The sequence below is a fragment of the Balaenoptera borealis genome (genome assembly GCF_965194805.1).
Source record: "Balaenoptera borealis genome assembly, chromosome: 11".
In the NCBI taxonomy this organism is placed as follows: domain Eukaryota; kingdom Metazoa; phylum Chordata; class Mammalia; order Artiodactyla; family Balaenopteridae; genus Balaenoptera; species Balaenoptera borealis.
The window spans coordinates 9001250-9028003 of record NC_138868.1 but is presented as its reverse complement, the minus strand read 5'-3'; the positions used below and the strand labels follow the sequence as shown (position 1 = coordinate 9028003).

The 26754-nt window shown below is 43.5% G+C and overlaps 1 long non-coding RNA gene and 1 pseudogene across 2 annotated transcripts in view; both read right to left on the bottom strand.

The window, feature by feature from the left end:
- LOC309606754 overlaps nucleotides 1-26754 on the bottom strand; it is a 308111-nt gene that overhangs the window by 68126 nt on the left and 213231 nt on the right. The window lies entirely within an intron of this gene.
- LOC309605836 (solute carrier family 22 member 6-like) lies at nucleotides 242-25709 on the bottom strand (annotated as a pseudogene). The gene is made up of 7 exons: nucleotides 21865-25709; nucleotides 16464-16602; nucleotides 14037-14359; nucleotides 13764-13879; nucleotides 8958-9432; nucleotides 950-1149; nucleotides 242-606 (listed from the first exon to the last, which is right to left on the bottom strand). The product of its transcript is annotated as a solute carrier family 22 member 6-like (transcript).

Here is a 26754-nt window from a genome sequence, read left to right as displayed (position 1 = left end):
TCAGAAGTTGTGGCTCGTGGGCTGTAGAGCGCAGGCTCAGTAGTTGTGGCGCATGGGCTTAGTTGCTCCGCGGCACGTGGGATCTTCCAAGGCCAAGGCTTGAACCCGTGTCCCCTGCATTGGCAGGTGGATTCTTAACCACTGCGCCACCAGGTTCTGCGCCAGCAGAAATACAATTCTTTAAAAATATTGATCTGATAGCCCACAACCTTGCTAAATTTGTTTTCATTGTGGTAGCATTTGTGTAGATTCCATTGGATTTTCTACATAGACGATCGCTGCATGAGTTTTTGGACAGAGGGTTAGCTGAAGTGGAGTGACCTCTGTGGGAACAGTGGGAGAAGTTGTGCATAGCTACTTTTAATGAAATGGTAGGGTGGGTCTGGCTAGGAGTGGGGGGCCCAGGGGAAGTATTCTCTGGAACCACAGGTCCAGTAGAGGTCCCTCCCGTCTTCCCCTGGCTGCCATTTCTCCATTCCTCCACTTGGTGTGGACGTACAGGAGATGCAGGGGCTCTGTCCACTCTCTGCCCCTTCTCAGTTCTCAGGAGGACTGGAGTGGGACCATCTGCTGCTCTGCTGCTTGTGCCCCGATTTCTCTTTCCACATATGGGGGAAGGAGAAGCAGGGCGTGGGAGTAGAGATGGGGGATCCTTTTTAGGTGTTTGTGCTCAGCTGTCCCATTTTATGTCCAAATCTCCCACTGTTTCCAAGAGTCCCAGAAAGGATTCTAGGGGACTCAGCCTATCTGTGAGAACAGGACCAGGAGCCAAAGGAAGCAGGAGGCCTGGATTCTGGCTTTGGCTCCACCAGAATCCAGCTGAATGACCCCAGGTAAGTCCCTGCTCTCCCCTGGGTCTGGCCTTTTTTTGTTAAATGGGGCTGGATCAAGGATTTGTGAGGGCCTGATAGCTCTGAGTGTAGGGAGGGTAGGGGAGGGTGCAGCGTACCTTCTCTCCAGGTCCTGCAGTGTGTTGGGCAGTGGCAGCCCCAGAGTCTCTGGCAGGAGAACAGTGATGGGGCAGGCAGCCACAAGGACCACACCATAGATGAAGAGAGGCAGGGAAGGGTAGAGCTCGGAGGTCATGCCCACCAGTGGGCTCAGAATGCTGCCTATGTTGGCCAAGGTGGTTGTCACACTTGGACCTCTCTGCCCATGGAGAGGAAGAGCACCTTGGTGAGGCCGGTGAGGCTTGTGGGTGCCCTAACTCTGCCTGCCAATGGTGTTTTCTCTTTTCACTTTCTGTACAGGGCCAAATGCTTGCACTTACCTTGGCTACAAGGAAAGTTGGAAGCAAATGGTTTCGGAACCAGGAAGCCTGGGTTCCAGTTCCAGTTTGAACCTGCTGTATAACAGAACAAGTCCCCAACCAACCTCTCCCCCAAACTCCAGATGCTATATCTAGCTTCCTACTTAACATTTTAATTTGGATGTCCAAAAGGCCCCTCAAATTTTATATGGCCAAGAACTTTTCGTTTCTACCTCCAAGTCTGCTCTTTGCTCAGATTTCCCCATCCTGGCACAGGGCACTTCTAACCACCCAGTTGCTCAAGCTCAAGTATCTGTAATTATCCCCGATACCTCCTGTTCCCTTATTTCCCCACATCCAAAATATGAATTTGGTTGGCTCTTCTTCCAGAACACATTCAGAATCAGTTCCTCTTCTCCATCTCTACAACCACTGCCCACCAGTTCATGCAAAGCCATTTTCACCTCTATTTTTTTTTTTTTAATTTTATTTATTTATCTATTTATTTATTTATTTTTGGCTGAGTTGGGTCTTTTGTTGCTGCGCGCTGGCTTTCTCTAGTTGCGGCGAGCGGGGGCTACTCTTCGTTGTGTTGCGCAGGCTTCTCATTGCGGTGGCTTCTCTTGTTGTGGAGCACGGGCTCTAGGCACGTGGGCTTCAGTAGTTGTGGCACGTGGGCTCAGTAGTTGTGGCTCGCGGGCTCTACAGCTCAGGCTCAGTAGTTGTGGCGCACGGGCTTAGTTGCTCCGCGGCATGTGGGATCATCCCAGAGCAGGGCTCGAACCCTTGTCCCCTGCATTAGCAGGCAGATTCTTAACCACTGCGCCACCAGGGAAGCCCTCTATTTTTTTTTTTTAAAGATTTTTTTTGGATGTGGACCATTTTTAAAAAAAAATTATTTATTTTATTTTTATTTATTTTTGGCTGCGTTGGGTCTTTGCTGCTGGGCGTGGGCTTTCTCTAGTTGCGGCGAGCGGGAGCTATTCTTCGTTGCAGTGCACGGGCTTCTCATTGCGGTGGCTTCTCTTGTCGTGAAGCACGGGCTCTAGGCGCGCGGGCTTCAGTAGCTGTGGCTCGCGGGCTCCAGAGCCCAGGCTCAGTAGTTGTAGCGCACGGGCTTAGTTGCTCCGTGGCACGTGGGATCTTCCCAGACCAGGGCTCGAACCTGTGTCCCCTGCGTTGGCAGGCGGATTCTTAACCACTGTGCCACCAGGGATGCCCGGATGTGGACCATTTTTTGGGGGGGGGGTTTTTTTTTTTTTGGTTTATTTATTTATTTATTTATTTATTTATTTATGGCTGTGTTGGGTCTTCGTTTCTGTGCGAGGGCTTTCTCCAGTTGCGGCAAGCGGGGGCCACGCTTCATCGCTGTGCGCGGGCCTCTCACTATCGGGGCCTCTCTTGTTGCGGAGCACAGGCTCCAGACGCGCAGGCTCAGTAGTTGTGGCTCACGGGCCCAGTTGCTCCGCGGCATGTGGGATCCTCCCAGACCAGGGCTCGAACCCGTGTCCCCTGCATTGGCAGGCGGATTCTCAACCACTGCGCCACCAGGGAAGCCTGTGGACCATTTTAAAGTCTTTTATTGAATTTGTTACAATATTGTTTCTGGTTTATGTTTTGTTTTGTTTTTGGCCACAAGACATGTGGGATCTTAGCTCCCTGACTAGGGATTGAACCCGCGCTCCCTGCATTGGAAGGCGAAGTCTTAGCCATTGGACTGCCAGGGAAGTCCCCATTTTCACCTCTTGACAGTACTATTGCGGTAGCCTCCTGACTGGTTTTCCCATTTTCACTCTTGGCCCTTCTATCCCTAGCCTATTCTCCATGAGGAAGCCAAAGTGATCTTTAAAACTGTAACTCAGATATTTTCACCCTCTGCTTAAAACCATCCTGTGATATCTCATCATGCTAGAATAAAATCTGACCTCCTTCTAAATCCCTACATGATTGATCCCTGCCTACCAAGTTCTTATCTTGTGCCCTATCCCTTTGTTTCCTCATTTATTCCTTAGTGTTTGCCTTTGATCTTTACCAAGGAGACCTACCCTGGTCATCTTATCTAAAGCTACCCAGTCACTCTCTTTTTCTACTTTTTTTTTTGGACCTCAGAGGCAGAGGGTTGAGTTACTCATAACCCTCAGTTCATGACCCTCACCCTCTATTATCATTTGTCCTTGAAAGGCTCCCTTATTCCCCCCCCCCTTAATTGTTTACTCCTTTTATTATCGTTACCCACTCCTAATGCCCTCCTTGCCAAAGTCAACCATTCTATTGTGTTTGATGTGCATTTTTTTTTTTAAGGTTTATTTATTTATTTATTTATTTGGCTGTGTTGGGTCTTCGCTGCTGCATGCGGGCTTTCTCTAGTTGTGGCGAGCGGGGTCTACTCTTGGTTGCAGTGTGCGGGCTTCTCATTGCGGTGGCTTCTCTTGTTGCAGAGCACGGGCTCTAGGCACGTGGGCTTCAGTAGTTGTGGCACATGGGTTCAGTAATTGTGGCGCACGGGCTTAGTTGCTCCAAGGCACATGGGATCTTCCCGGGCCAGGGCTCAAACCCGTGTCCCCTGCACTGGCAGGCGGATTCTTAATCATTGCTCCACCAGGGAAGTCCCTGAATTTTTTATTTGTATATGTTCTTGTAAAATATATATTGTTTTGTGTGCAAATATTTTAACTTACCTAAATGGTAGAGGTAATAGATCATTCTATTTCTCATTTCACTCAGCACTCTGTTTCCTGACCAGGGACTGAACCCGGACCTGGCAGTGAAAGCGCCGAGTCCTAACCACTGGACCGCCAGGGAATTCCCCTCTGTCTTTTAAATTTGTCCATTGTGTCCTTCAATAAGCAGAAGTCCTTTTTGATATAATGAAATTGATATAGCTGCCATGTTTCTCTGTTCCTCTTCCTCCCTCTCCCTTTCCTTCCCCCTCCTTTCCCCGCTCCCCGCTCCCCTCCATCTCCATCTCCATCTGCGTCTGCATCTCCATCTCTATCTGTCTATCTCCAAGCCCTCTCTTCAATTCTGTTTGTCTCTTCTTGCACCAAGAAAGCCATAGACATGCCATGGCTTTGTTGTATGTCTTAATAGATGGTAGAGTGAGACTCTCTTCTTTGCTTTTCTGTTTCAGAATTGACTAGCAATTGTGGTCTTTTTTCTTCCATATAAATTTTAGAGTAAGTTTTTGGAGTTCCTAAAAAATGATCTAATTGAAATCCTGATTAGATTCTGTTGAATTTCTATAAATTTCTAAAAGTTAACTTGGAGAGGATGGATATCTTTATCATGTCATTCTAAACAAGAGTGTGGAATGTCTCTCCACCTACTAAGATAATCTTTGTGATCTTAAAAATGTTTCAGAAATTTTCTCCATGGAAGTCTTGGATGTCCTCTGTTAATTTCCTGATAATATCTAGCTTTTGGTGTTATTCTGAATGGTGTCTTCATTTTCAAAGATTTTCTATGTTATTTTCTGGGTTATTTCTCTAGATTATTGCTTCTAGGTTATTGCTATTGACATTTTGGTAATTTGATTTTGTATCCAGCATCCTGCTGAACTCTTTTATTAGTTTTAATTGCTTATTGATTTTATTGGTTTATCTGGGTAAATGATCATATACTCTCTAAATAATGGTGTTTTAAACGCTTGTCTTTTAAATTGCTTATTTCTTTCCCAGTAGAGCAGTGTTGTCCAGGACCCCCAGTACTGTGTTAAACAGTTGATTCTAAGGTCAAAGAGAATGCACATGACTTTCTTCATTATGTATAGCGTTTGCTCAGGTGCTCTGCTTACCTCTCTGGGCTCCCAATTTCCCGTAGATGGTTGGCCTAGTTTTCCCTTACTCTTATTCCAGCTCTTTGGTGGATATTTAAAAATACTTTAAGGATATTTAAAAATACTTTATACTTTTTGGGGGTTATTGTCAATGTTATTTTTTTATTTTAATGGAAATAGAAGTCCTTTTTTTCTAATAGATTTCCAGAAGTTCTTTATAAATGCTGCATACAAATCCTTGTAAATACCTTCTTTTTCTCTTTTCACCTTGTTTATAGTGAAACAAATGACCAGGATTTAAAAAAAAATCCAACGTAGAAAACTTTATCAATGTTCCTTTTTTGGTTAGCCTTTTTTTTAATGTCTTCAGAAATCCTCCCCTCTTCAGCAGAAATTAATTTTTCTTTAAGGTTGAAATATGATTGCATTTTATTTATTTCCCACATGGGTTAGTAGATGTCCTGGTACTATTTGTTAAATAGGCCACGTTTTATCCTATCATCTGCAGTGCTTCCTCTGCAAGTTTTTCCTATGTGTGGGTCTGTTTTGGAGCTTGCTATTCTTTTCCATTGAACAATTTGTTCTTTCCTGCTCCAGCATCCACTATCTTAATTACTACAATTTTATAATAAGAGTTTATAATATGCCTTGATCTCTGGTAGGGCAAGTCCTTCCCCTCTGTCCTTTTTAAAAAAGTACCTTGATTATACTTGGTCCACAGCACTTTTATATACATTTTAGAATTTGCTTGCTAGTTTCTTGAAAATATCTATCGGGATTTTGATCAGAATTACATTGAATTTATAAATCAATCTTGGAATCACAAACATTTTAATATCATCTTATGTCAATTATGAGTTGACATATTATGAGATTTCCTCTCCATGCACATAATACATTTATTTACATTTTCTTTAATACCTTTTAATATAATTTAAAAATTTTCTTGAAAAAACTCTAATTTTTAGAAGAGTAGAGAATGCAATTGATCTTTTGTTTATTGACCTTGTATCTAGCCACCTTGCCAAACTTTACTATTTCTAATAATTTTAGATTTTTATATAGATTTTTAAAATTAATTTTTATTGGAGTATAGTTGATTTACAATGTTGTGTTGGTTTCTGCTGTACAGCAAAGTGAATCAGCAAAGTTATACCTATACATATATCCAGTCTTTTTTAGGTTTTTTTCCCACATAGGTCATTACAGAGTATTGAGTAGAGTTCCCTGTGCTATACAGTAGGTTCTTATTAGTTATCTATTTTTTATACAGACAGTTATATCCTCTATAAATAATAATAGTTTTGATTTTTCCTTTCCAGTCCTATTTCTGTTATTTGTTTTTCTTATCCTAGGCACTGACCACACTCTCCAGGATAATGTTGAATAGAGGAGGAGACAGCAGGCACATTGGTCTTATTCCCAAGTTTAAAGAGAATGCTTCTAGGGCTTCCCTGGTGGTGCAGTGGTTAAGAATCCGCCTGTCAATGCAGGGGACACGGGTTCGAGCCTTGGCCCTGGAAGATCCCACATGCCGTGGAGCAACTAAGCCCGTACGCCACAACTACTGAGCCTGCGCTCTAGAGCCTGTGAGCCACAACTACTGAGACCGTGTGCCACAACTACTGAAGCCCACGCGCCCTAGAGCCCGTGCTCTGCAACAAGAGAAGCCACCGCAATGAGAAGCCCATGCACCGCAACGAAGAGTAACCCCCGTTCGCCGCAACTAGAGGAAGCCCGCACGCAGCAACGAAGACCCAACGCAGCCAAAAATAAATAAAATAAGTTAAAAAAAATACTAAAAAAAAAAAAAAGGCAATGCTTCTAATGTTTCGCCATCAAGAAATAATATTTACTGTGGATTTTTGGTAGATGTTCCATATCAACTTAAATTTCCTTCTATTGTTGTTTTACTAAGACTATTTTTAATGGATGTTAATTTTTACTAAAGACTTTTTGCTTTTATTGGGATGATAATCTATTAATGTGGTGATATTAATATATATATATATTTTTAATGGGATTTATTTATTTATTTATTTATTTATTTATTTATGGCTGTGTTGGGTCTTCGTTTCCGTGCGAGGGCCTTCTCTAGTTGCGGCAAGCGGAGGCCACTCCTCATCACGGTGCGCGGGCCTCTCACTCTCGCGGCCTCTCTTGTTGGGGAGCACAGGCTCCAGACGCGCAGGCTCAGTAATTGTGGCTCACGGGCCCAGTTGCTCCGCGGCATGTGGGATCCTCCCAGACCAGGGCTCGAACCCGTGTCTCCTGCATTGGCAGGCAGATTCTCAACCACTGCGCCACCAGGGAAGCCCAATATATTTTCTAATGTAAAACCACCCTTGCTTTCCTGAGATCAGCTCTCCTTGGTCATAATGTGTTATCTTTTTTTATACACCACTGGATTCATTTTTCTAATATTTTGTTTAGGATTTTTGTATCTGTTAATGAGTAATATTGGCCTGTAATTTTATTTCACAACTATCCTCCTTTGGTTTCAGTATCACCTGATCTCACAGAATGTATTTGACATAATTTCCCTTTTTCTCTTTTTTGGGGAAGCATTTGTATAACATTGGAAGATTTGTTCCTTAAAAGTGTGGTGGAACTCACCTGTATTAATATCTGGGTCTGGTGTTTTCTTTGAGGCAAGATTTTAAAGTTTACTCTTCAGAATTTTTATTTATTCTAGAATTAGTTTTCCTATATTATTTTTTTAGGAATTTGTCAATTTCATCTAAATTTAAAATTTATCGCGACTTCCTTGGTGGTCCAGTGGTAAAGAATCCGCTTTCCAATGCAGGGGACGTGGGTTCCATCCTTGGTTGGGAAACTAGAATCCCACATGCCATGGGGCAGCTAAGCCCACACGCCTCAACTACTGAGCTAAGGCGCCTCAGTGAGGGAGCCCGCATGCTGCAAACTGCAGAGCCCACATGCTCTGGAGCCCATGTGCCACAACCAGAGAGAGAAAACCCACACGCCACAACTAGAGAGAAACCTGAGCCACAATGAGGACCCGATGCAGCCAAAAAAAAAAAAAAAAATTTATCAGTATAGACTGGTTTATAGTTTTTTGCATCTTTAATTACTTAATTAAAAATTTGCATCTTAATTACTCTAGATCTATAGTTCAGTTTTTTTTTTAATTCCTAATATTTATTCCTGTCCAGTTTTTAATTTTTTTATTATTATTACCAGGCATTTGTCCATTTCACTGATACTTTCAAAGATTGACTTTTTGTTTTGTTGACCCTCTTTTTTATACATTTGTTTTCTATTTAATCTGTTTCTGGTACTATTATTATTGTGTTTTATAGATAAGATGACTGAGCATTTGGACTAGTTACCTTTTATACTAGAGCCATGTTCTTTTTTTTTTTTTTGGCCATGCCCTGCAGATTGTGGGATCTTAGTTCCCCAACCAGGGATTGAACCTGGGCCCCAGCAGTGAAAGCGCCGAGTCCTAACCACTGGACCGCTGGGGAATTCTGAGCCATATTCTTAACCATTGTACTTTTTTTGGTCTTAAAGTCTATTTTGGCTTCTATATCTACCTAACTTTCTTCTGGTTAATATTTGTCTAGTATAACCTTTTCTATTTCTCCACATTTAAGATTTTCATGGTCTAACATTTTAAATGGGTCTCTTGTAAACTTCATGAACTAGACTTAAATAAAATCAACTTGGACAATCTCTGCCTCTTAACTGGTAGGTTTAATCTATTTATATTTATTGTAGTGACATATATTTTGAGTTATTGATACCATCTTACTTTTTGTCTTTAATTTGTCCTAATTTCTGTATGTTTTTGTTCTCCTTTGTTGCCTTAAAAAATAATTGATTGACCTTTGTGCCCTTTCTGGCTGGAAACCTTCTGGCTCTAGGACCTCATTGTTCCATTCCAGGACTCCTCCCCAACACCCCCACTCACTGCATTACTATGGGGTACAGCTCTCCTGTGTACATTAAGAGGCAGTTCATGAGTCCAGTCAAACAGCCTTTTCCTAACAGTGCCATCACGATGCGGAGGAATACCTGATCTGGAATGAAAAGAGGTAATGATAAGGTGTTGGGAAAAGTTTGGAGGAGGCTTGGGGTTTTCATACCCTTCCAGGTAGTTGGCTTGGGCCAGATTGGGAACTGGGCTTGGGAAAGGACCAGGACAGGAGCAGAAATGGGTCTACTCACCAGGGGTATCATTGCACAGGTCAGAATGAAGTTCCCTGACAGCAGCAAGGAGCCCATTTGGGTATGCTTGCAGCCAAGTGATTTGGTGGTCAGAAAGCCCAGGAAATAAAATGGTAGGTCCACAGTTGTGAAGAGCACCTGGGTCAGGTAGATGTTAATCCCCAAACTTTGCAGACCCATGATCAAGCCATAGAAGCTGAAAAGGAGTACAAACCTGGGGCAGAAACAGAGGGGATATGATTTGGGTAATAGCCATGCCACGTCTATATAGCAATTGCAGTAGGCAAACTGCTGTCACATTTGTTCTTTCCTTTAGGCCTTATATCAATCCTGTGAGTGGGATTTTTATATTTTGAATGCGGATAAGAAAGTCTTTCTTTAATTCTAAAAAACAGAATGTTAGCTATCATACATTTAAAAATTACCTAGGAGAAAACAATGTTTTTACCTTGCAATAGGTCCTTTTCCCCTCCTTCCAATTCCCTGCCCTAAGGGACCTGCTTTTGATAGGCGCATACTTTGATTAGTTGATTGCATTGGGAGAGGGTGTTTTGGAGAGACCCCTCCTCATGGGGAGGCTTAAGTAACAATTGATGAATTATAAGAAAGAAGGATTCATTAATGCCAGGAGTTTTGCTTTGCTGAGTGATATATGCAGATTTACAGCCAGAGATGAATTCTTAGGAGGAGATTTTAGCAGTTATGTGGAGGAAGTATCAGGAGAGAGAAAGAGGAGAAGAATAAGTGACTGTTAGCCAAGAATGGATTTGAGGGACAACAGAAATGCCTATTAAGTGTTTTGGCTGTGTGGTATGTGATATAAGCATCTCTTCTATCCCCCAAGGAGTCTTCATAAAATCAACAATGTTCAGTGACACTTTTTAGGGCAGCTTTGCTCCTTAGAGATGTGCCGAAGTACAGTGTCCTGTCTCAAGGTTGGTAAAGGGCACAGTGAGAAGCTGTCCACAGAAGACAATCTTATATGAGCTACACTGTAATTAAGAATTAAACAGAATATTATTGGCACCAGAATAGACAGACAAGTCAATGGAACTGAATAGTCCAGAAACAGTATAAGATAAGGGTGCCAGCCAGGAAAGGTTGGGCTACTCATTAATGGGTTTGGGACAATTAACTAATCTAAGAAAAAATATAGAATCCTACTCCCTTCCATATGTTCAACTAAATTTCAGATGGACTATGGTAAAATATAAAAGCCCAAACAAATACGAACATGTTTGAAGAAAATTTAGGTGAATAGTTTTATACTCAGGAGGAGGGTAACCTAAATGAATTAAAAAAAAATAGATGTGATTATATAAAGCAATAAAAGATTTCATTTTTAAAAAGTGATAAATTTAAAGGACAGACTTGAGAATGCAGATGCAAAAATACTGATCTTATATGGTAACAGTATCTTTTTTTTTAAACATCTTTATCGGAGTATAATTGCTTTACAATGGTGTGTTAGTTTCTGCTTTATAACAAAGTGAATCAGCTATACATATACATATATCCCCATATCTCCTCCCTCTTGCATCTCCCTATCCCGCCCCTCTAGGTGGTCACAAAGCACCGAGCTGATCTCCCTGTGCTATGCGGCTGCTTGCCACTAGCTATCTATTTTACATTTGGTAGTGTATATATGTCCATGCCACTCTCTCACTTCGTCCCAGCTTACCCTTCCCACTCCCTGTGTCCTCAAGTCCATTCTCTACGTCTGTGTCTTTATTCCTGTCCTGCCTCTAGGTTCTTCAGAACCATTTTTTTTTTTTAAAGATTCCATATATATGTGTTAGCATACGGTATTTGTTTTTCTCTTTCTGACTTAACAGTATTTTTAATGTAAAAGAGGGTTCTTTTTTTTTTAATTTTTAAAATTTTTTTAAATTTATTTATTTATTTATGGCTGCGTTGGGTCTTCGTTTCTGCACGAGGGCTTTCTCTAGTCGTGGCAAGTGGGGGCCACTCTTCATCGCGGTGCGTGGGCCTCTCACTATTGTGGCCTCTCTTGTTGCGGAGCACAGGCTCCAGATGCGCAGGCTCAGTAATTGTGGCTCACGGGCCCAGCTGCTCCGCGGCATGTGGGATCTTCCCAGACCAGGGCTCGAACCCGTGTCCCCTGCATTGGCAGGCAGACTCTCTACAAGAGGGTTCTTAACAAGTCAACAAAAAGAAAAAATGGGCAAGGGATGTGAACAGGAAGATTACAAGAAAGAGAAATTATAAACAGATCAAAATCATATGAAGAAAGTATTCAACTTCCTCCAGAATAAAATAAATGTGAATTAAAACAGCAAGATAGGGGACTTCCCTGGTGGCACAGTGGTTAAAAATCTGCCTGCCAGTGCAGGGGACACAGGTTCGATTCCTGGTCCGGGAAGATCCCACATGCCATGGAGCAACTAAGCCTGCATGCCACAACTACTGAGCCTGCTCTCTAGAGCCCATGAGCCACAGCTACTGAGCCCGTGTGCCACAACTACTGAAGCTCGCATGCCTAGAGCCCTTGCTCTGCAACAAGAGGAGCCACCTCAATGAGAAGCCCACGCACCGCAACCAAGAGTAGCCCCTGCTCGCCACAACTAGAGAAAGTCCGCGCGCAGCAATGAAGACACAACGCAGCCAAAAATAAAAAAAAATAAAAAATAAAACAGCAAGATACTAATGAGAACCTGCAAAAAAAAATATATATATAATATAAAAAAATGATGTTGAAGATGAATAGTTAGCGATATTTTTAAAACCTATTGTTGAGTGAATAAAAGGCACATAACAAATCAAAAAAAAAAAAAACCAGCAAGATACTTTTTCTGTTTCTCAGAGCAAGTCTTTGGTGTTGATGAGGGTATCTTATACAATTTTTTAAAACGTTACTGTAGAGTATGCGGCAATATCTGTGAAAAGCCTTACATCGTTTCATACCTTTGGCCCAGTAAGCCCATTATTATTATTATTTTTTGGCTGAGCCGCATATGGGATCTTAGTTCCCTGACCAGGGATCAAACCTGTGCCCCCTGCAGTGGAAGTGTGGAGTCTTAATCCCCGGACTGCCAGGGACATCCCTCAGTAAGTACACTTTTGAGGTTTATCCCAAGGGATATAAGACAGATGCATAGGGCTGCATGCATATGGATACTTGTTTATGATTGGGAAGAGCTGGAAAGAACCTATGTGTCCACTACTGGCAGTATTAAAATAAATTAGAAAATTATGGAATACTATGTAGTCTTTAAAAGTTCTGATTGGGGGTGGGGACAAATTTATTATAATAATAAAGGGAGAGGGGCTTCCCTGGTGGCGCAGTGGTTGAGAATCTGCCTGCCAATGCAGGGGACACGGGTTCGAACCCTGGTCTGGGAAGATCCCACATGTCGCGGAGCAACTAGGCCTGTGAGCCACAATTACTGAGCCTGCACGTCTGGAGCCTATGCTCCGCAACAAGAGGGGCCACGACAGTGAGAGGCCCGCGCACCACGATGAAGAGTGGCCCCCACTTGCCACAACTAGAGAAAGCCCTGGCACAGAAACGAAGACCCAACACAGCCATAAAAAAAAAAAAAAATAATAATAATAATAAAGGGAGAAACTTCCAGGAAAGTTAATATGTCCAATAGAAGTTCGTAAGAGAGTCTGTATGAGGTCTTACATGTTTGGCAATATTTTTTGCGTGATGTTTTGTTAGAAAGGGAAGACAAATTTTTATTCAGTACAATTGGACAAACATAATCATCTCTGTCAACAACGGCCACAAAAACCTGGGGCACAAAATGCTTGGAGACGTGTAAATGACAAAGAGGAAGTGACAATGTTTTTTAACATACGTGTGTGTGTGTGTGTGTGTGTCTCGGGAGGAGAAGAGAAAAATGAGAAGGAGGTGGAGTTGGGATGTGTTTGTGTGGAGGACAGGAATAAAATAATATGGTGGAGCACTTGAGTGGTGGATAAAAGGAATATACTCAACTTATGTGCCCCGGAATTTCTAGCGTCTGCCTGTTATTTCTGCTGCTGTCATGGCAGCAACTGGCACAAAAGAATCACACGCCTGTGATGCCCCACCTCTCCTATCTCTCAGTACCATTGCATGGAGACAACCTGGACTGGAAACAGGTAGAATCATTGTCCTGACGCCGTTCATAAGTTGGTTTGAGTTGCTAGTCACTGTGACAACCTGCTGCCTTCAAAACTCTCCCAGCCCCTTGCCATAGCCAAAGAGAATGGAGCCCGCTTGGAGGGAGTGAATCAGTGAGAACACAGGGTCAATCGTGTAGGTCTACATTTATCAATATTTATCAGTATGGAAAGAAGTTTGTGAAATATTAAGGACAAAAAGATTCTAGAACCGTAGGAGGAGTATGATTGAATTTTTGTAACTACGTGTAATGTAAATTACTGTGTGTTTGTGTGCCTTCAGAGCACCTGTGTCCTTTTCCACTGGCTGTGGGGCCTCCCTCACCTCCCACCTACACAGCCTGTCCTGTTTTCTCAGTCTGCTTATCTGCCCATCAGTTTGTCTGCCTCCTACCTGAGTGCAGATGAACCTACCACCGTGGCACGATACAGAGGAAGAGCTGGCGGATGGCAGGGGAGCGCAGCAGCTGCAGCGTCGAGGGCCAGGCTCGGCTCATGGTCAGGCCCTTCTGCAGACTCATTCGGAGCAGCTGCTTGGATAGATGGGGCTCAGGGCTTGGGTTCCCCTGGGGACCCCTCCCTCCACTCTCTGCCTGGGAAGCACCAGGTGTCCTGGCTTCTAGGATGAGGGTGGGGGCAGGCAGAGCTCTGGTGGGGTATCACAGAGGGTCCTGGGGGGGGTCTCACCTCCACACTCAGCTTGACACCCTCTTTCTGTTTACCTTTGATCTGGGCCACTCTCCGCAGGGCCTTCAGGGTGAGGTCCAGGTTCCCCAAGGAGGAATGCCAGAGGGCAGACTCAATGAAGAACCTGTGGGTGGGGGGTAGGGATGGGCATGACTTCAGCCTTGGTTGACAGGGTTGTGGCTTTCTGAGAAAAGCACAGACCAGAGCAGGAAGACATTTGGGAGGGGTGAAAAGAATTCTGGGCTGGGGGCTAGGAGCCCTGGGTTCTACTTCAAGGATTACCACTGTCTTCTTGGGAGACCTCGGATAAGTCTGGCTCCTTTCTGGCCATGGTCTTCCCACTTATCAATCTGGGCATTGGTTCTTTTTGCTTTGCTTGCTCCCCTGCCCCATGTCCCTGGCTGTCTCATCCTTGGTGCCCTGGGCAATCTAACAGCTGCTTGTAAGGCTGCCCGCCTGTGCCCTCAGGTAGATGCTGAGATGGGAGGTAGGGAATAATCGGGTGAGGGCTGGCATCTAGGGGACCTGGTGTTGGGAGGATCCTTGGGTTGCTGCTGTCCAGGGTCCTGATGCATCCCAGCATACCTCTGTGGAGAGAGCCACGCGCCTTCATCAGAATCATAGAGGGTGTGTTGGAAACAATCCGGATACCAGAGCCCCACTTAAGGCCTGTTGGATATCTGGAAGGTAAGCTAGAAACCTGATTTTTAACAAGCTCCCAAGCTTTGGGAACTACTGCTCTGGGGTGTGGTTGATTCTTTGACTCTTGGTCGATGGTGACTCCTGTTAGGAGACAGCCTTTTGTGATTTTTTTTAAAAAAATTGAGGTGTAATCAACATACAACAGTATAATAGTTTTAGGTGTATAACATAATGATTCTATATTTGTATACATTGTGAAATGATCACCACAATAAGTCTACTTAAAATACACCACCATATATAGTTACAACAATTTTTTTGTGTGTGTGAAGGGAACACTTAAGATCTACTCTCTTAGCGACTTTCATATATGCAATACAGTAATTGTCACCATGCTGTACATTATATTCCCATGACTTATTTAGCTTATAACTGGAATTTGGACTTTTTGACCCCTTTCATTCATTTTGCCCCCCCCCTTACTCCCTGCATCTAGCAACTACCAATCTGTTCTCTGTATCTATGAGCTTGGTTTATGTGATTTTTATTTCTGGGAAACCTATGCAAGGTTTATGATTTTGCAAAATGCATATGATTGTGGCTTAGATTTTATGAATAATAAAGCTGATTTTGTGTCTTTGATCTGCTATGACATTTATAATATTTTCAGATATTATTCTTTAGAAAATTGCCTCCTATTATTCATCCCATGATCTTTTTATGGTCTTGGCCTGGAAGATAGTCAAGGTTAGGGTATGAACACTGAGTTGCAGCTACTAATTTAACCCTCACCATAACCCCTATTTTATAGATGGCAAAACCAAGTCTAAGAGAGTTTGTATAACCTCCTCATGGGCACACAGTTATGGCTGATCTGAGACTTGTCTCTAGCTGTTATTGATTCCTAGGTCTTTTTTTAAATTTTTTTTATTAGCACCTTTAATTATTATTTATTTATTTATTTGGCTGTGTGGGGTCTTCGTTTCTGTGCGAGGGCTTCCTCTAGTTGCGGCAAGCGGGGGCCACTCTTCATCGCGGTGCGCGGGCCTCTCACTATCGTGGCCTCTCTTGTTGCGGAGCACAGGCTCCAGACGCGCAGGCTCAGTAGTTGTGGCTCATGGGCCTAGTTGCTCTGCGGCATGTGGGATCTTCCCAGACCAGGGCTCGAACCCGTGTCCCCTGCATTAGCAGGCAGATTCTCAACCACGGCGCCACCAGGGAAGCCCGATTCCTAGGTCTTTGTTTCTGTGACACTCACATGTCACATACAAGGCAGAGTGGTGGGAGGTGACTTCTTCAGGATGTCAGAAAATCTGGATTCTTGTCCTGCTTTTGCCACTTATTAGCTATGTGAATGTACTTTTTAAAAAACTAAACATTAAATATTTACTTTATACAATTATAAAGGTAATGAATTATCATTAAAGTTCAAATAATATAGTAATGAAAAGTGAAAAGTTCTCTTCTTTTCAATTCCACTCCTCAGAATTAACAACACAATTTTCTTGGGTTCCTTCTAGGCAGTTTGGGCAAGTTATCCAACATCCCTGAACCTAAGTGTCCTCATTGGTAAAATGCAGTTAATAGTACCATTCATGCTGGCTTCACAAGGGTAGTGTGAGGAGGAACTGAAATGAGGCAAGACATGGAAAGTGCTGATGGACGGTTGTGTGATTCCTGCAGACTTTCCAGACATGGTCAGGCTTGGGTGGATCAGTCCTGTGTCCCTCTCTGGATTCTCAGGGATGCCAGTCTCCCCTCTGTGTCCAGCCTAGAGGGCTATGCCTTCGCTCCTTGATCCAGTTTTGTTCACCACTGACCTGTCTGCCATGATCCCCAACATCAAGTTTCCGACCAGTACTCCTGCCATGATGATGGACTGACTCAGCTGTGGCAAGGTCTTGTGTGTGCATATGAGGTCCCACTGTGAGGAAGGAAGAACTGGGGTCAAGGAGGGCTGGGCCGGCCCCACAGCAGCCCATTCCCTCTCTCCTCCTGGGCTGAGGGTCTTGGATTAGGACAAGCACATAAGGAGGGCTTGCCTCCCTAAGTCACACAATCTTTCTCATCATCTTCTCCTGGTGAGAATGATTCAAGTTATTTCAAAACATGTAAGAGGTATCTTTTGGGATGACTGCTCAGACTACTCGCCCTTTTCTGAGCACTAACCCCTCACCCTCTTTCAGGGCCCTTTAACCTGTCCCTCCTTGGGTGCAGCTGAAGAAAACTGACCCTGGAGCTGGACAGAGCTAATTAGGTTTTTTTTTTTTTTTTTAAATATTTATTTATTTAGCTGTGCCGGGTCTTAGTTGTGGCATGTGGGATCTAGTTCCCTGACCAGGGATTGAACCCGGGCCCCCAGCATTGGGAGCACTGAGCCTTAGCCACTAGACCACCAGGGAAGTCCCCAGGTTCTTTTTCTTACAAATTTGGAAAAGCGACTCAGAGAAGCAAGCTTTGTAAGGACACCCAAAGTTGGGGTGGGAGGACCAAGTTTGGAATGACGTGGAAGTGGAGCTGAGAAATCATGAGACAGAGAGAGAGTGGGAAAGAGAGAGGGAGAGGGAGAAAAAAATGAGGGAGGGGGAGAAGGAGGGAGGGGAGAAGGGGAGGGAAGGAGGGGCATAGGGGAAAAGAATGCAGTAATTTAGTCAGAGGGAAGTCGGGGTGAGAGCTTAGTGCCAGAGAGGTAAAGATAGAGTGCAGCTCCCCTGGTTCTCCTCAACCACCTGATTCCAGTCTTTCATAAGGCTGGGCTCAAGTTCTTGACCTTGGGTTCTGTGAAATACCTTTGCATCCTTCCATTAACTTTCCATAAGCAAATTTGAGAGGGTTGTAGTTATTTGCAATCCTGAATAAGTGGCAATTGGATACCTCAACTAATAGTTTAAATTTTTTGCTCTTTTTAATGAATATAAGAAAAAAAAATTCTCCTTTTAAAAGTACTTCCTTTCTAGGTGGAGTAAAACAGCTCTACAGCCTGCAGGAAAATCATACTAAAATCAAAAGTCACACTGACGGATGTGACTTAAAGGATGTGACTTAAATCAAAATGACAAATAGGTGTGGTATTTCCTTTACATAAAAGCTAATTTTTGTATACTTTTGAGTGGACTTTAAAGCTCATTTCTTTTGTTAACAGAAGAAAAAGGAAAGGGGGCAGGGATGACCAGGACGTTTAGGGAATGCTCCCTAAGATGTGTTAATATATATGCAAATGAATTCATCCTTCAAGTGTAATTACTTGATAATCTTGATTTGATTGGAGAGAAATCCTTATTTGTGAATTTCATTATTACTGTGAGACTTTTAATACCCTGTGCACACACCATATGATGTAAAATTTGGGTGGTTGGCATTTGAACGCTTTCTCCAAAGAACAATGGACTTTATTGCTGTTTTATTCAAATAACTGCTATTCTGTAGTTCTCTGTGTTATCTGATATAATTTTTATTTTAAAAAGATTTTGGGGCTGTGTCAGACTGGGAGTTCATTTTTAACAGTAATTTAATGGAAACCTGTGAATGAAATACTACTGTGGAGATGCATGTGGGACACACTGTAGTGAGGAGTTAGGGATATGATAGACCAGAACTGAGGAATGGAAAGCTGAGAAGCAAGAGGATGTAGGAAAGAGGTAAGAAGTCAGAGGAGTCCTGGAGGAGGGATGGATTGGGAATCTGGGATTGGCAGATGCAAACTATTGTATATAGGACAGATAAACAACAAGGTCCTACTGTGTAGCACAGGGAACTATATTCAATATCCTGTGATAAACCATAATGGAAAAGAATATGAAAAAAAATATACACATGTGTAACTGAATCACTCTGCTGTACAGCAGAAATTAACACAGCATTGTAAATCAACTCTACATCAATAAAATTTAAAAAAAAGGGTTTATCGATTTTAGAGAAAATGGAAAAATAAAATAAGGATTTGTTAAAAAAAAAAAAGAACTAAGGCGTGCAAAGAGAACAAAATCTGTATGCAGTCTGGTGATGAAATCTGGGTGTAGTCCAGAATAGAAATTGATAAATGAGTATAGAATACGTACTCAGAAAGAATTTTTCTGCCTCTGTTCTGCCCTAAAGTGCTTGTCATCTGTAAAAGCAACAATTGGATGGGGCTTACATCGCCTTAGGTTTGGCACTGGCTTTTACTATATATATTCTCTTCATGTGCACCTGAGACTCTTGAGGCTCGTATATTTGTGTGCTCCTGGGCCTCATGTATATAGAATTACTTTATCAGTAACAGGAAACAAAGTCTAGGAATAGGCAGTGGTAGATTTGAGGGAGACTCAGAGAATTGCTGCCTAGGAAAGCTCTGCACTGCTAACTTGATAAAGGCTGTGATACATGACAGATGCTGTGAGACTGGCCTCAGGGGAAAGAAAAAGAGAAAAAGAGAAAACGAACGACAGTGGCACCAGGAAATAGAGCAGTGAAGTGGTAACTGTTGTTCATCTGCAGAACAGAAGCGAACTGGAGACTCAGGCTGGTCATTCATAACAACTCACGCCCTCCCTGCCCTACAGTCATTGGACCCAGGGGTGGACACCTGACCCAGGACAGCAAATAAGTCTTTCCTAGAATTTTTCAAAGTTGAAGCGGAGAGACAGTTATTAGGAGTGAGCCCAGAATGGTCAGTGGCCACGTCGTGAAGGATCCGTGGCAGAGTCACATGCCCAGCAGGCAAAGAAAAGTGAAGATGAGAGCCAGCAAGGGTCCTGCTCGCATGGCCCTGGGTCCCATTGCTCCTAGAGCAAGCGCTGTCTCTGCTCATCTTGTGGTTTGGTCATGGGAGCCTTTATACACTCTTTTCATGCTCAGATTAGCTTGAGTTGAATTGCAGCCACTTGCAAACAAGAGTCCTGACTAACATGGTTCAGATAGAAGCTGCTAGTTATTACTTAGGATACCTTAATTCAGAAGAAAATAAGAAGAGCTCAGACAGAGTTTTTATTAGAACCCAGAGATAACATCTTTTTCTTATTATATTTATTTATTTTTTGCTTTGCATTTAGAGTGCGGAAGTATCCCTTTGGGATACTGGGCCATTTGGGAGTGCTTTCCAAGGGGCAGGCTGGGACTTGCCTTTCTCAGGTGACCTGTGCCATTGTGCCGACCAGATACAGCCCTGTGGCCTGGGTGGAGTATCTTCACTATGACTAAGCTTCTTGCTGAAGCAACCCCTGATAACTTGCGAGCCGTTTCATTTGCTTCACAACTCAGAAGGCCCAGCTTCACGTTAGGTTATGCATGTAAGCTGCCTATTATCCTAATGAAATGGTCTCTGGTGCAGCCTTTGGCATTATTGGCCCAAGGAAGAAGTATCCTGGTTGTGTTTATGAAATACGTCTTTTAGTGCCCTATGTTCATGCGTGGTGGTGGATAATGGTCCCATTCACAGTACCTGTTGGAAGAGGATTGGATTATTCTTGCCATCTCCCCACAACTCAGGAAAACTGTGTGCATCTGGCTTTGTCAGTCATTGAAACCAAAAATGATGAGATTACCACCAAGTCTCCATTTAGAAGGAAAGCTCAGGTGCACACTTACCCAGATTCTTTGCTCCAGAGGGCAAGAAATCTGAGCTTTGGATCAAACTGCCTGCTGTTTTGAACAGAAGAACAACAGCTAGGGTGATAGTTCCCGGAGCATTGTCGAACTTGGAAAGCAGAGTGTAGAGTTTCAAGAAGGGAAGTGGAAAAGCAGAATTGGAAGCCTTGATAACATACAAGTGAAGGTGGGTGGAGGGGAATGTCTCAGAATTTGGGTTGAGGCTGGAGAATAATGAAGAAGGTCCTTCCCCAACTCTGCAGGGAGGGGATGGCGTATGATGCCTGCATGCCCAGAGGGAGGAGGACTAGCCATCCTTTGTCACCTTCTGCTTCTGCATCTTGGGTCTGTCTAGTGGGAAGTATGGCTTAACTTTTATCGCTTTCAGACAGATGCTGCATCAGGCAAGTTTGGGGGCTCTGCTCGACCACAGCCTCTTCTCAAGGCATCTTTTCTGCAGAGCCCTGACTAAAGGGCAAGGGGCCACGTAATCCCACTATATTGTCCTTTGGCATGATGATTAGATGAGGTATGGACACCTGAGCCACTTGCCGGGTTGGGGGTGGGGCTGCTCATCAGCGTGTTGGGCTGAGCCAATTGAAGCCTTTTCTGAGAATTTGAATTAAGATTCACAGAAATGTTCTGGTTGGTGGTAGGCCCTAAATCTGAGGGGTAATGGATCAGAGCTGGGACCAGTGGTTGTCTTGCAGATGGGCACACAGACGAAATGGGTTGAGGAGAGAGTTACAGAGTAAGTGTATAGGGATGTCTCTGGTGCTCCAATCCCTGGTTCCAGTTTCCATGAGGCCTGGACACACTTTGTTTCCTGCCCTTGGATTCCCTGAAATCCCTTTTCTCATGAGCTGCCTTGAGAGAGCTTCTCTTCCTTGCAACCAAAAGATCATTGACTAGAACAGATGTTAAGAGCACGATCCATGTGACAGCTACAAAGTGCAGAATTCAGCCGGATGAACCACTTAGCAGGCCAGGGAGACTCTACAGTCGACTGTGTGTGCGTTTCGGGGGAGGGGTGTTAAATCACTAGAGATGAAAGGACCCTCCCATAACCCTGTTCTCTTTCCCATCTTAGTTCCTTGGCTGCTCTCCATCTCCTGGCCCCAGCTGCCGAGAGCTATTTCTAGATGAAGTCAGGAAATTGTTTTTGTCTCTAGGACTCTGAGCCCAGAATCCCCAGCTCAGGAATACCCTCTTTGCCCTCCACTATCTGCCTGCCTCCTGTCTAGCTTCCTCTGTACCACCGCCCCTACCCTGTGGAATTGCAACCTCTCAGGGAAACCAAAGTAGAATATCAAACTCCAGTAATAGTATCTCTCTCTCTGGTGGAGGTGGAGGGGCAGGGAGCAGCTTTCTGCAAGGAGTTCCATAACCTCCTCTACCAGGAAGACCTCAACTCCAACCCTGGTTCTCTTACCTGCATTTAGGCAGAGCTCTTCATAGCTCCAGGGTCTTCAGACAAACTCAGGTCAGGTTCACACAGTCTGTGTGTGTGTGTGTGTGTGTGTGTGTGTGTGTGTGTGTGTGTGTGTGTGTGTGTGTGTGAGGGGGGGGATGGTAAGATGGGGACACAGGGGTTGGAAGGAGGAGGTCCAGGTCTCCTCACGTCAGTCACGATGGTGGAAGGGAAGGTGCTATTGTCATAGATCCAGCCGTGGGTGCAGGGCTCTGTGGCCCCCGTGCTGCTGGTCTCTGTGTCATTGGGAAAGGGTGGTCCCTGCTGAGGGGGAGGTGAAGCGGAGGCAGGACTCGGGCCGCCCCTGCCCGTCCCGGGGCAGCCAGGCGTCCAGCTTCCCGTCCTTGCTGAGGTTGGTGTCGGCAGGTGGGCGGCAGTGGTGGGTGGGGACAGCGGCGGTGAAGTTCTGCAGGGTGTTGTGCAAAAATGTTAGGAGCAGGGGCAGAATCAACAGAGTGCTCTGGACCTGCTGGCAGTGGCCGATGCCCCCCAACCTGCAGCAGGAAGTCATTGAAGACCATGGGGCAGGATCTCGTAGGGGCACTGGAGCTGAGGCCTCTCCCTCCCACAACCTGTTTCCTGTCTTTCGGTGCAGGGGGAGGAGACAGACTGCCCTTTGCCTCCTCAGCTCATCAGTTCCTGGCTCTGCTGTGGCCCTAAGTCACCTGAACTAAAGACTAGTGTTTATAACTTCTTTCGAGGCACCAAGTTAAACTGTGACTTGAAAGTGAGACGTTCAAGTATTAAGACTCATCGGGTCAGTGATTTGTTCAAGGGGATCTAAAGGGCAGGTAAAGTTGGATGGGGTGGAAGAAACCATCTTCTTGTGAAGGAGGGATATGCGTGACGCCCCAAAGTTTGGTGGTTTGAATCTCCCCGCCCCAGGCCAGAGAAAGCGACCTCCTTCTTGGAGGAGATAGGAAAGAGCAGAGGGAGGTCCAAGCTGGTTTGAGCACAAAGCCCCAACTGAATTCCCTTTTCTCAAGGCCACTTGGGCCAGATGGAGTTGGGTAAAGGCTCTGAAGAGCTCACACAGAAATGCCACTGTGCTGTGGTTGTCAGCAGCCCCCAGCCTGTGAGCACTGCCTCTGTGTTAATCCCAGAACCCGGGCCTTCGGCTAAGCCACAGCTTAACCTCCACTCAAAGAGTGAACCCTGGGAATTCTCTGGTGGTTCAGTGGTTAGGACTCGGCACTTTCACTGTCAGGGGCCAGGTTCAATCCCTGGTGTGGGGAACTAAGATCCAACAAGCATGACATGTGGCTAAAAAAAAAAAAAAAAAAAGTGAACCCTCCTCAGAGGTAAATATAAGCAGGGCCTCTTTTCTCATTATAATACAATCCACTCCCAATTTTTCTCTTTCCCTCAATTGTTAACAGCTAAAACCAAGGAAATGTCCACCACCGTCTATCCCATTAGCTGGTTAACCATCCACAAAACTGGGAAAAAAAAATCTTTATTGAGATTTAGTATATGCAATAAAATGCATCAATTTGGGGGGCTCATTTTGACAAGTTTTGACAAATTTATACGCCCATGTAACCACTATATAGAACATTTTTATCACCTCCAAATTTCCTGGTACCATACTCCAGATAGCTCTACCTAGTCCTAGGCAATAGATTTGTCTTTTCTAGAGTTTCAAATGAATGTCATACAGTGTATACTCTTTTGCGTCTGGCTTCTTTTATTGAGCCAAATGTTTCTGAGATCCATCCATGTTGTAGTGTACCAATAGTTCATTCTTTTGATTGCTGAGTAGTATTTCAGTATATGGACATACTGCAATTTGTTTATTCATTCACCTGTTGATGAACATTTGTGTTGTTTCCAGCTTTGGGCTGCTGCAAATAAAGCTGCTTTGATCATTTGTGTACAATGTGTGGACATAACATTTTAATTTCTCTTGGGTAAATGTCTAGAGGTAGAATTGCTGGGTCATATGGTAAGTGTATATTTAAGTTCATCAGAAGCTGTCAAATTGTTTTCCAAAGAGTTTCCAAATTATATATTTCCATTTGCAATGTGTGAAAGTTCCAGTTACTTTATGTTCTTTCCAACACTTTGCATGGTCCATCTTTTGAATTTTAGCCATTTTTAGTAGGATGTGTAGTAATATCTCATGGTCTAGTTTGCATTTCTGCATGACTAATGATGGTGAACTTCTTTTCATTTGCTTATTGGCCATTCCATTTATTTTCTGTGGTAAAGCGCATGTTCAGGGACTTCCCTGGTGGCACAGTTGTTGAGAATCTGCCTGCCAATGCAGGGGGCATGGGTTTGATCCCTGGTCCAGGAAGATCTCACATGCCGCGGAGCAACTAAGCCCGTGCACCACAACTCCTGGGCTTGCACTCTAGAGCCCACGAGCCACAGCTACTGGGCCCGTATGCCACAACTACTGAAGCCTGCACGCCTAGAGCCCATGCTCCACAACAAGAGAAGCCACCGCAATGAGAAGCCCCTGCTAGACACAACTAGAGAAAGCCTGTGCACAGCAACGAAAACCCAATGCAGCCAAAGGTAAATAAATAAAATTTAAAAAATTAAAAAAACATAAAGCGCACGTTCAAATTTTTTTTTTTGCCCATTTTTGAATTGGAGTACTTGACTACTTTTTATTGAGTTGTGGAGTTCTTTATATACACTACAGATTTGTGAAACTATTTTTGCATAGCTCTCTTCTCTCCAGAAGTTTGTCCCGCAAATTCTAGCTGCCTTGGCCACTCTTAACTTTTTTGTCCTCCTCAACTCAATGAGATTGCCAGGCTTTCTTTGGATTCCACTTCTCTACACTAATGTCCGGAAACTGCTTCCAGGAAGAAAGCCTGGGTGATGATAGGTAGGTCTCACATCATTTGTTTCTATTATCAAAGAAATTACAATTCTGCATGGCCTGTTGTTCAAAGGCTGACTATGGTTTCCCACATTTCCTTCAGTTTTCTAGTTGTAGTTGTTTACAGCGGGAGAGTTACTTTGGACCCTGTTATTCCCTCATGCCTGGCATAATTTCTTTTCCATTCTTAATGATTTTAAAACAACAGTGCTCCTAGTGTAATTGGAAGTGGACTTTATCCCTCCCTAAGGGGAGATGCTAGGTAGGGAGTGTTGGAGAAACCTCCATTCTTCTGGCTTCTTGTTTCTTTGTGGAATAAGGAATGAGTTATCTGATTGGTGAGTTTGGGAGAAGAAACAGGGCATGTATGAGTTCTTTCCTTCTTTCTCTCTTTTGGGGTATCCTTGCCCTCAGAGAGCATGTATTTTGCTCACTTTTGACCACACAGAAAGGTATTTGACAGCTGGGTCTATCTCTCAATAGTTTCCATACTTTGGTGCAGAAAAGATGGGTGTTTTGATAGTTTACTTCATCCAGCTCAAAGTTCAGTATTTCTGAGTAACGTTGTCTTCTTTAATTCTGTTGCTCTCCTGTCTTCATGGTATGTAGAGAAATCAGAAAATATTGTTTTTTATTTCTTCAGTTGTTCCTGTTTATAGAAATGTATCTGGCAAGAAGTCATGAGGACTATAATAATGTGTCAGTTGTCAGGACTTCCGCTTCCAGTCAAGAAGGAGCAGCACAGACTAGATTTACTCTCCTGTCTCAAACTAACAAAAAGCCTATCAAATTATATACAACAGCTGTTTTTAGACATTGGGCAACAGGAAGCACAAGACAGTTACTCCCTAAGAGAAAGAAAACCAATAAAATGAACCTTATGAATCAACTTATTGACTAGAGAAAATTTCAGGTCTGTAGAACAGTGGGTGTGGGGAGGAACCTAGTTGAGGCCTGAAGTCTCCTGGAGCTAAGGGAATGGATTTGGGAATTTGGGATATCTTGTCAGAAATCATACAAGCCAGCAGATAAAGGAGAAATATCTTTAAAGAACTGAAAAGGAGAAAAACTATCAAGTTAAAATTCTATACCCAGCCAGAATATCTTTCCAAACCATAGAGAATCAAGACTTTTTCAGGCATATACAAGTTGAAAGAATTCAGAAGCAGCAGACCTGCAGTACAGGAAATGTTAAATGAAATTAAATTTGTACTTAAAAACCATCTTGCAAGGAAAATTCCAGGCACATGTGACTTCACTGGCTAATTCTGTGAAACATTTAAGAAAGAGATAATGCCAAATTCTACACAGACACCTACAGAAATTTCAAGAGTAGACAATACTCCACAAATCATTCTATGAGGCAGCATTACCCTGTGTCTTAGGCAGCTCTGGCTGCTATAACAAAATGCCATAAAATGGGTGGCTTATCAAAAACAGAAATTGGTTTCTCACAGTTCTGGAGGCTGGAAGTGTGAGATCATACTGCCAGCATGGCTGGGTTCTGGTGAGGATCTCTCCTGGGCTGTGGATGACTAACTTCTCACGGTACTCTCACATGGTGGAAAGAGGGCTAGTTCTCTGGTCTTTTCTTATAAGGACACTAATCCCATTCATGAGGGCTCCACCCTCATGACCTAATTTTCTCCCAAGGGCTCCACCTCTAAATGCCATCACATTGGGGATTAGATTTCAACATATGAGGGAATTTCCCAGTGGTCCAATGGTTAGGACTCCATGCTCTCACTGCTGAGGGCCTGGGTTCTATCCCTGGTTGGGGAACTAAGATCACACAAGCTGCGTGGCACAGCCAAAAAAAAAAAAAAGATTTCAACTTATGAATTTTGGAGGGACACAAACATTCAGTCCATACCACTCTGATGCTAAAGCCAGACAAAAACATTGCAATAAAAGAAAACTAGAGACCGATATCCCTTATGGTGATAAATGCAAAGTTCTTACTATAATTTTATCAAATTTTAGTCAACAATACATAAAAAGGATAATGCATCTTGACAAAGTAGTGTTTATCCCAAGAATGCAAAATTGATTTAACATTAAAACATCAAGTCATGTAATTCACCTTATTAATAGACTAAAAAAGAAAAACTATATGATCGTCTCAATAGATGCAGAAAGATCTCTTGACACAATTCAATACCAACGACCTCCATGATAAAACTTCTCAGCACACCTGGAATAAA